Here is an 8,576-nt window from a genome sequence, read left to right on the forward strand (position 1 = left end):
TCAGTGGATCAAATTTTTTGAGTAATTCAAGGAAGATCAAAAAATAGGGGATCGCCGGGCTTGGTGGCTCAGCCTGTAATCCCGCGCCTTGGGAGGTTGAGGTGAGTGGATTGCCTGAGCCCGCACGTTTGAGACCTGCCTGGGCAACTTGGCAAGACATCATCTCTACAACAAATCAAAAAATTAGCCGGGCGTGGTAGCGCGTGCCTATAGTTCCAGCTACTTGGAAGGCTGAGGCAGAAGGATCGCCGAGGCCCAGCAGGTGGAGGCTGCGGTGGCCAGGAACGGCCACTGCACTCCAGTCTGGGCGACAGAATGAGACTTAACTCAAAAACAAAACAAAACAAGACAAAAACATAGGGGATCATATTGGAAGATGATCACTCAAAAAAACTTCTAAATTAAATAGAAAATTTGACTAGTGAAATTAAGATAAACTTGTAGTACATTTATAGAAGATGTGGCCTCCCCATTTAAAATATTATACAAAGCAATTGCATGGAAGGCATATTTGTGTTCGTTTGCTAAGACAATCAGTAACAAGGCTGAAGCCTGATATCAAGTTGTCAGCAGGGTTCACCCCTTTTAAGGACTTTTCTGGAAGGCTCTGTTCTAGGTCTACCACCCTCATTTGTAGATGGTGGTGTTCTCTGTGTGTCTTCATATTACCTTCCCTACTTCGTGTGTGTCTCTGTGTCCAAATTCCCTCTTTTTATAATAAGAATGCCAGTCATATTGCATTAGGACACATACTCATGAATTTAGAAAGGGAAGATAATTTTTTTTTCTTCTATCCATCTTAGGTTCATTGACTGGAACCCTTATAGAAGAAGACAGATCAACATGAAAGGAGCATACAAATGTATGTGATATACATTTTATGTGACTTGGGAGCCTTCATTAAACAATGAAAATCCCTCAAAACAGTTAAATCTGAGTATCTTTATAATAGGTTCTGCAAAACACTTACCACCAAATAAGGTCACATTCTGAGCTATTGAAGAATCTAACATATCTTCCTGGGGCTAAAGTGGAAACAGATCAGCTCATAACCATATTTTAGGGAGGTTTGTGGACATTAAGAAAATAAACACACTGGAATTTTAGTCAACTGTCCCTTCCCAAAACTGCGTGTATATAACTGAGGAATGTAGGTAATCATGTTTGACTCAGATTGTTCACAACCATTAGGTTTAAGATAGAGTAAATAGTAACTAACTACACAGTCTGCATAAAATTAAGTGTAAACTAAAAATGTTTCACCCATATTTTTTTTTTTTATATGAGAAGTCAATGGGTACATAGTCATAAACATGTAAAACAAGTAAAGAGGCTGGGCTCGGTGGCTCACCTGTAATCCCAGCACTTTGGGAGGCCAAGGTGAGTTGATTGCCTGAGCCCGCGGGTTCGAGACCCACCTGGGCAAGTTGGTGAGACCTCATCTCTACAATAAATCAAAAAAATTAGCCGGGCACGGTAGCGCATGACTGTAGTTCTGGCTACTTGGAAGGCTGAGGCAGAAGGATCGCCGGAGCCCAGCAGGGCGAGGCTGCAGAGGCCGGGAGTGGCCACTGCACTCTAGTCTCGGTGACAGAGGGAGACTCCAACTCAAAAAATAAAACAAACAAACAAAAAAAAAAGAAAACAAGTAAAGAAAGAAAAGTCTACAAACGAATAAACAGCAAAGAAAAGAATGAAACCACATTGAGGATTATGTTTAGAGGTCAGAGTTAAGATGGTCTCAAATGTGAAATAATGGAATATAAATAAACTTGGAGATAAGGTAAACAGAGGCAGGGGGAGAAAGAGGTAAGTTCAGTAATTTTCATATTAGCATGTTGACAGCATAAAAAATGGAAGCAAATACTTTCAGCATATAATAATTCCAATTTGTCATAGTTTTATAATTATCTTTATGCTACAGGGATGCTTTAGGAACTTCCATAACTTATTAAAAAGAAATAATCTTTTAAAAACAGCTGTATAATGATTTCCTTTTTAAAAATTTAGCAAGGAAAAGTTTCATGTTGTTGGTACAAGATTAGCCATGACAACCACCCTGTCTTGTTTCAGACCCTGGCTCCTTTCATTTCTAACTGGACGAGTTCCAGCAAGTTCCTTCATGTCTGTGCAACTTCAGTTCCTTCATCTGTAACGATGCAGAAAATATCACATACCTACCTACATATTGTAAAGGTTAAATGTTTCTATATGTATTGAAATTTGAACAATGTTTACATTTTAAGCATTACAGGTATTTAAAATCATTAAGTAAAATTTAAATAAATAAAAATTTACAAAGTGCTTATATACTATGATACCATTTGTAAAAAGTATTTCTTATTATATATTTACTAATCTTTCCAATTTCCATATATAAAGTGGGGTATCTGTAACAATGTTTACCAAAATTAACTATTTATATGACTGTTTGGAGAAAGTGAAATTTTGGGGAAATTTATTGACTCTTTCTTTGTGTGTTTACTTATTGCCTATTTGACTATATGCCATTTAAATATAATATTCTTTTAAAAAGGTGAATGTTGATTTAAAATTAATCTAGTGGAAAATGAATAAAATGGACATGATTGAAAACTCGGAGCCTGCAGAGCTGACACCATGAGCAAAGCTCATGCTCTCGAGTTGAAAATGTTTATGGACAAGACATTATCATTGAAACTAAATGGTGGCAGACATGTCCAAGGAATATTATGGGGCTTGGACCCCTTTAAGAATCTTGAGATAGATGAATGTGCAGAGATGGCAACTAGTGGACAACAGAACAATACTGGCATGGTGGTAATACGAGGAAATAGTATCATCAAGTTAGAAGCCTTGGAATGATTATAAATGGCTTTTCAGCAGATAAGGCCATCTCCTTTCTCTCAAGGGCCTGTTTTACTTTGATGTAAAAATTGGGTTGTGCACATTTTAGTATTACCCTTTTTGTTAAATAAACTTTTGTAATGGTCAAAAAAGAAAAAGAAAACTAAATTGTTATTTGGAAGAGTAAGACCAAACTTTTCTAGACTATATATATAAAAGACAATTTGATTTAAAAGCTAAGAATCCATGCTCTCCCTCCAACGGTGTGGAAAGTTCAGCTTCAACAGAAGCAGTGTGGCAATTCCTAAAATAGCTAAAAATTGACCCTCCATACAATCCAGCAATCCCTCTCCTGGGAATACACCTAGAGGAACATAAATCATTCTACAAAAAAGACACCTGCACACATGTTTATTGCTGCACTATTCACAATAGCAAAAATACGGAACCTACCCAGGTGCCCATCAAAAGTGGAGTGGATAAAGAAAATGTGGTAAATAAACCTGATGGAGTATTACACAGTCATAAAGAAGAACAAAATCATGGACGTCTCAGCAAATTGGAAGGAGTTGGAGACCATCATACTTAGTGATCTATCACAGAGACAAAAAACTGAACACTCACTCTTGGTGGGACTTGAACATTAATCACACTAGCACAAGGGAGGGATTGGCAGTCGCTGGGAACTGCCAGGAAAACGAGGAATGAAGGAGGGTGGAAGGGAGGAGACATGTAACAACACAAAAGGTACCTGGTCCCAAACCAGGGGGAGTGAGGACCAATTGGAGGCCGAAATTTCACCTGCATGCAGCCTACCTGTGTAGTTAGTCCCAACTTGTACCCCACATCTCTATAATAAAATCAAAAATTAAAAAAAAATCTATGTTTTTATATTCCTCAGAATTTATGTTCTGAAAGTCCACTTTCACTATGAGTTCCACAGAAAGGCAACACATTTAAAAATTAAGCAATATTATCCTTGAATAGCATTTACCTATCCTAGCATGAAATCAAAGACCTGCTACCAGGAGAAGTTTTACGACTTTAGGCATAAGTACCTTAATAGCTTCCAAAGGGACAAAGAAACGTAAAAACATTAGGACACATGAAAAAAAAAGTCTTCAGATTGGTAATGCTAGTCCCATTAGAGTCATGGGTGCCAGAACAAAATGAATGAATGGTTTTGGCGTTATAATAGATAAAGTAAGCAGCTGATTCAATGCCCAAGTTGCTGATAAATTTTAACAGCAAAATATTATACTTTCAAGAATGTAAAAAGTTAATACATGTTTATTTAAAATACCCAAGAACGTACAGCAACCACAAAAAGTATTCTCAGAAAAAAGGGAACATTGAATACATTTTAAAAAACACAAATCTCTGGTAGCTAATCCAACTCTTTGTGTGTGTGTGTGAAAGGAGCATTTCTGTGGAACATAACTGATGAAATAATTCTTGTATAAAAAAATTATTAGTGATTGCAGTGTGCACTCTTTGCCAGTCAATGAGCTTGAATCACAAGCAGAAAACTTACACTTCCGAGCATTTCTCTCTTTTGCCAGTCAGAGCAGGGGACTGATCGTGATAATCTTGCTTCAAGTGATGCCTTGCGGAATGGTTCTATGAAATTCATCTCTACTTGTGCCTTCTATTTTTTAAAATTATTGTTTGTAGGTTGCTTTAAAATATTTGCATTTTCTGATATAGTGTCATTTAAATTAGATATCTAATGAAATTTCTGACAGGTCTTGTTTCTGAGAATAATTTTAATTTGGAGATTATTAAAGATATTATAAAATCTGAGATATATGTAATTGATTCGGTTTTCTGGTGGATCCCAGAAGGTCTAGCATCATTTGTAATCACTCATTTGAAAATTTTTTTTTTATGATATAAATTTAAGTTAACTGATCCTTTCGTTTTAGAATCATCCTTTGTTTTTCTTCCTTTGCTGTCTCCTGCTTTTCTTTTTTTCTTGATATACAACAGTTATACATATTTTGGCAGTAGATGTGATATTTGGATACCTGTACACAATATGTAATAATTAATTCAGAGTAATTGGGATATTTATCATTTCAAACATGTATCTTTTCTTTGTGTTCGGAACATTATAACTCTTCTGTTGCTGCTATTTCTAAAAATATGATAAATTACTAAGTATGATTTTCCTACTGTACTATCAAATACCAGAACTTCTTGCTATTATCTAACTGTACTTCCGTGCCCTTACGCTACTTTCTCTTTCTTTCCACCACTCACCTCTCTTCCAAGCCTCTGATAATAACCACACTTCTGCTTTCTACCTCCACGAGATCCACTTTTTCTGTTTTCACATACAAGTGAGAAAATGAGATATCTGTATTTCTGTGCCTGGCTTGTTTTAGCAACATAATGAGCTCCAGTTCCATCCATGTTGCTACAAAGGACAGGACTTCCTGTTTTGGCCTTTTGGCAAGATCAAGGGCAGTGTCTGTCCTGATTAGTTTAACACCTGATATGTCCTGACCTGTTGGACTGTTTTCCTTGTTGTTGAAAGGAATTGCAGCACCTGGTTATATTTACACTTATTTCTTATTTGCCTCAGATCGCTTTTTTTTTTTTTGAGTCTTCCTCTGTCACCCAGGCTGGAGTGCAGCAGCATGCTCACAGCCACGGCATCCTCGACCTGCTGGGCTCCGACGATCCTTCTGCCTCAGCCTTCCAAGTAGCTGGAACTTCAGGCACGCCTGGCTGATTTTTTGATTTATTGTAGAGACGAGGTCTCACCAAGTTACCCAGGCAGGTCACAAACTGCCTCAGATCTGTTTAGAGCAAATATTGTCTCTACCCCATCCTAGCTGTAGAACTGTAGAAAAACTACTTATGTAGGCATTAGTCTACATCTTTACAAGTGCATTCAAACTTGACAAACTTGAGTTCAACTCAAGTATTTTGAAAACACTGGATGAAATAATGCATATATAGCAAAAAGCACGTCCTCTGGCATGTAGCCATTATTAGCTATTATTGCTGTTGTAGACTTTTTCTTGATAAGAAATAAATCTGCCTATCTGGTATATGTGTATACTCTCTCTATATATACATAATATTCATATATGCATATGCACATATATATGTATGTATAAATATTTGAACCTTACATATTTTGGCCATTGCATATAAATAGTCTCTTTATGTTTTTGTTTTCTATTTTATGCCAATAAATCTAACATAGCCAGTTTTAAGAGAACCTGATAACTTGGCATCCAACAGAGAATATATATTCAGATAATGTTCACAGCTTGCTGTAAATGCATGTCTAGAAACACAACCTGAACCAAGCATAAAAAGTGTTCTGCAGAAAAATAAAGGAAATGGAAAGAATAATGGAAAATATAAGTATATTCTAATCTCTTTCTAGAAAAAAGGAAAAGTGTGTATAAAACACTATTAAACTGAAGGCAGACACACGATCTATCAAAATGTATTCTGTTCTCGTCTGAGATTCAAACAGCATCCGGGTCTTAGAAATTCCCTTTGGTTAAAAGTGTCTCCTGCTCCTACAGTTCAGTGAAATGACTTTTCCTTTGTGAAAATAAAGCACACTGTGTTGAAAAGCACTTGCACACTACCATTTGTTTTAACTAGCTGGCAGTAATCAAATTAAAATTAAAGTTTGCGTCAATCAAACTCTCCTTTCTATTTTATTACTTTTTTATACATTTTTTTCTTCCTGACTTTTTTATTCCTTTCTGCCATCCTCATTTTTATGTATTTTCTGATGCGTACTAGGGAATATATGTGTACACAGCTGTGCCTTTGAAGCTACTTTCTCATTATTTTTTTCTCCTTTAATATTTGAAGAAGAAGGTAAACAGGCAAATCAAGGAAAAGTTAATTTCTCATGTTAGTTCCACTCCAGAAAAGTTTTTAGTTTATCAGTTATATAGCTCTGACAAAGTTCCATATCCTCTTTCGCAAGAGGAAAATGGAAATAAACAGCCTGCTTTAATCTGCAAATACACTTTCAACAACCTGGGTATCAAGTAAACAGGATGCCCTGAGTTTCACATTTACCCGTCTGCAGTATCTCACTCAGAAGTGACTGCACTCAGGATGATTGAAATGGAGAATGCATTATCTAGCAGAGATACAGGGTAATTAAAAAGCATCAACTCAATTGCATCTACTATGTCTCTCTAATTTCTAGTCTCCTTCCTCATGCCATCATGTCAATTGCAAAATTCCTGGATGTTAATTTATATTGTCTAGCCCTGAAATTTTTGAGAAGTCTGGCACCAGCATACTGAACTGCAGACAAACTGCCAAGAGATCAAATGTACTGGCGACTAAAAAAACTAATAAAAAAACAAAAACAAAAGACAAAGAAAAAAACACCTCTCTGTGACTAGGGTTTAGAACTCTAAGCAAGATGACAGAAAGGCATTCTAAAAATTGTTGTTGGGAGTATTTTTCTCCGGAAGACATATGAGACTGGCTTGTCAAAATTAAGAGACATAATGAGGACCACTGGCAGTGCAGAAATCATTGTGTTTTCCCTATATTTGGGATTTTGAGAGTACCTTCCAGGTATAGAAGTCTGAATGAGATCTGTGCCTGAATACTTGGTGATTTGTTTCTCAGTCAATGAAAAGATGATTTTCATCATAACTTAAGAACAGGGTAAGACTTAGTTTCCTTCTCATTCGAATTTGTTTGCATTTGTCATCTACTGATGGCTGCTGGTGTAGAATACTTCAATGCCTTCTCCAGATAAGTAACTTGTCCCATACCCAACTGAGCACTGTGGTTGAAGCTGGCGGTCCTCTTAGGACTCAACAGCTGCGCTTTCTGGCAGGCGCTTGGTGGCTGCAGGTCTGCTGCCGCCCCTGCTGCCCCTGAGCCAGTGGGGCACAGAGGCTGCCAGCTTTCATGTGTTCCCAACACAGACTCTGTAGTCACAATACACAGGAGCAGCGAGCAGCGACAGGCTTGGTCCTCACACTCCCTCAGCCGCTTCCCACAGGATGAAGATTGCCTGCTCCAGGCCTGCAGCCAGGTGATCACCACCGGCCTGAACCAAGGCCGGGTGTTCCTCTGAGACCTCAGCTACCAGGGGTCACTGGCAAATTCTTTGCAGCCACCATCAGCACTGCTCCTGGCTCTTACCATTTTTTTTTTTTTTTTTTTTAGTTGGAGTCTCACTCTGTTGCCCAGGCTGGAGGGCAGTGGCACACTCACAGCCACCCCAGCATCGACCTGCTGGGCTCTGGTGATCCTTCCATCTCAGCCTTCCAAGGAGCTGGAACTACAGGCACACACCACTACACCTGGCTAATTTTTCTGAGTTATTGTAGAGACAAGGTCTCACCGAGTTGCCCAGGCTGGTCTTGAACCCACGGGCTCAGGCAATCCCCTCCCCACAGCCTCCCAAAGTGCTAGGATGACAGGCTGAGGCACCGAGCCCAGCCTGGCTCTTACTTTTAAGAGACATTCACTGGTCATCAGTTACCCAAGAAAAAAACACTGCTACAACATCCAAGTGGCCACCGGAAGGGGCCCAGGAATTAAACCAATCAAACATACACAATACACACCCCGCACACACACAAAACTTAAAAAAAAAGAAAAGGTCCATCCAAAGAATAGCAAATTCAAAAGAGAAAGAGAGAGAGAGAGAAGGAAGAAAGGAGAGAAGGAAGGAAGAAAGGAAAGAAAGAAAGAGAGAGAGAGAAAGAGAGAGAGAGAAAGAAAGAAAGAGAGAGAGA

General features: G+C 38.2%; 1 pseudogene; it reads left to right on the forward strand.

Moving 5' to 3' along the window:
* Positions 1-2,619: 2,619 nt before the first annotated feature.
* Positions 2,620-2,844, forward strand: LOC110596303 (annotated as a pseudogene).
* Positions 2,845-8,576: the final 5,732 nt, after the last annotated feature.

This window comes from Carlito syrichta, unplaced genomic scaffold (assembly GCF_000164805.1).
Source record: "Carlito syrichta isolate Samal-C Ts95f unplaced genomic scaffold, Tarsius_syrichta-2.0.1 Scaffold308204, whole genome shotgun sequence".
NCBI classification, from domain to species: Eukaryota; Metazoa; Chordata; class Mammalia; order Primates; family Tarsiidae; genus Carlito; species Carlito syrichta.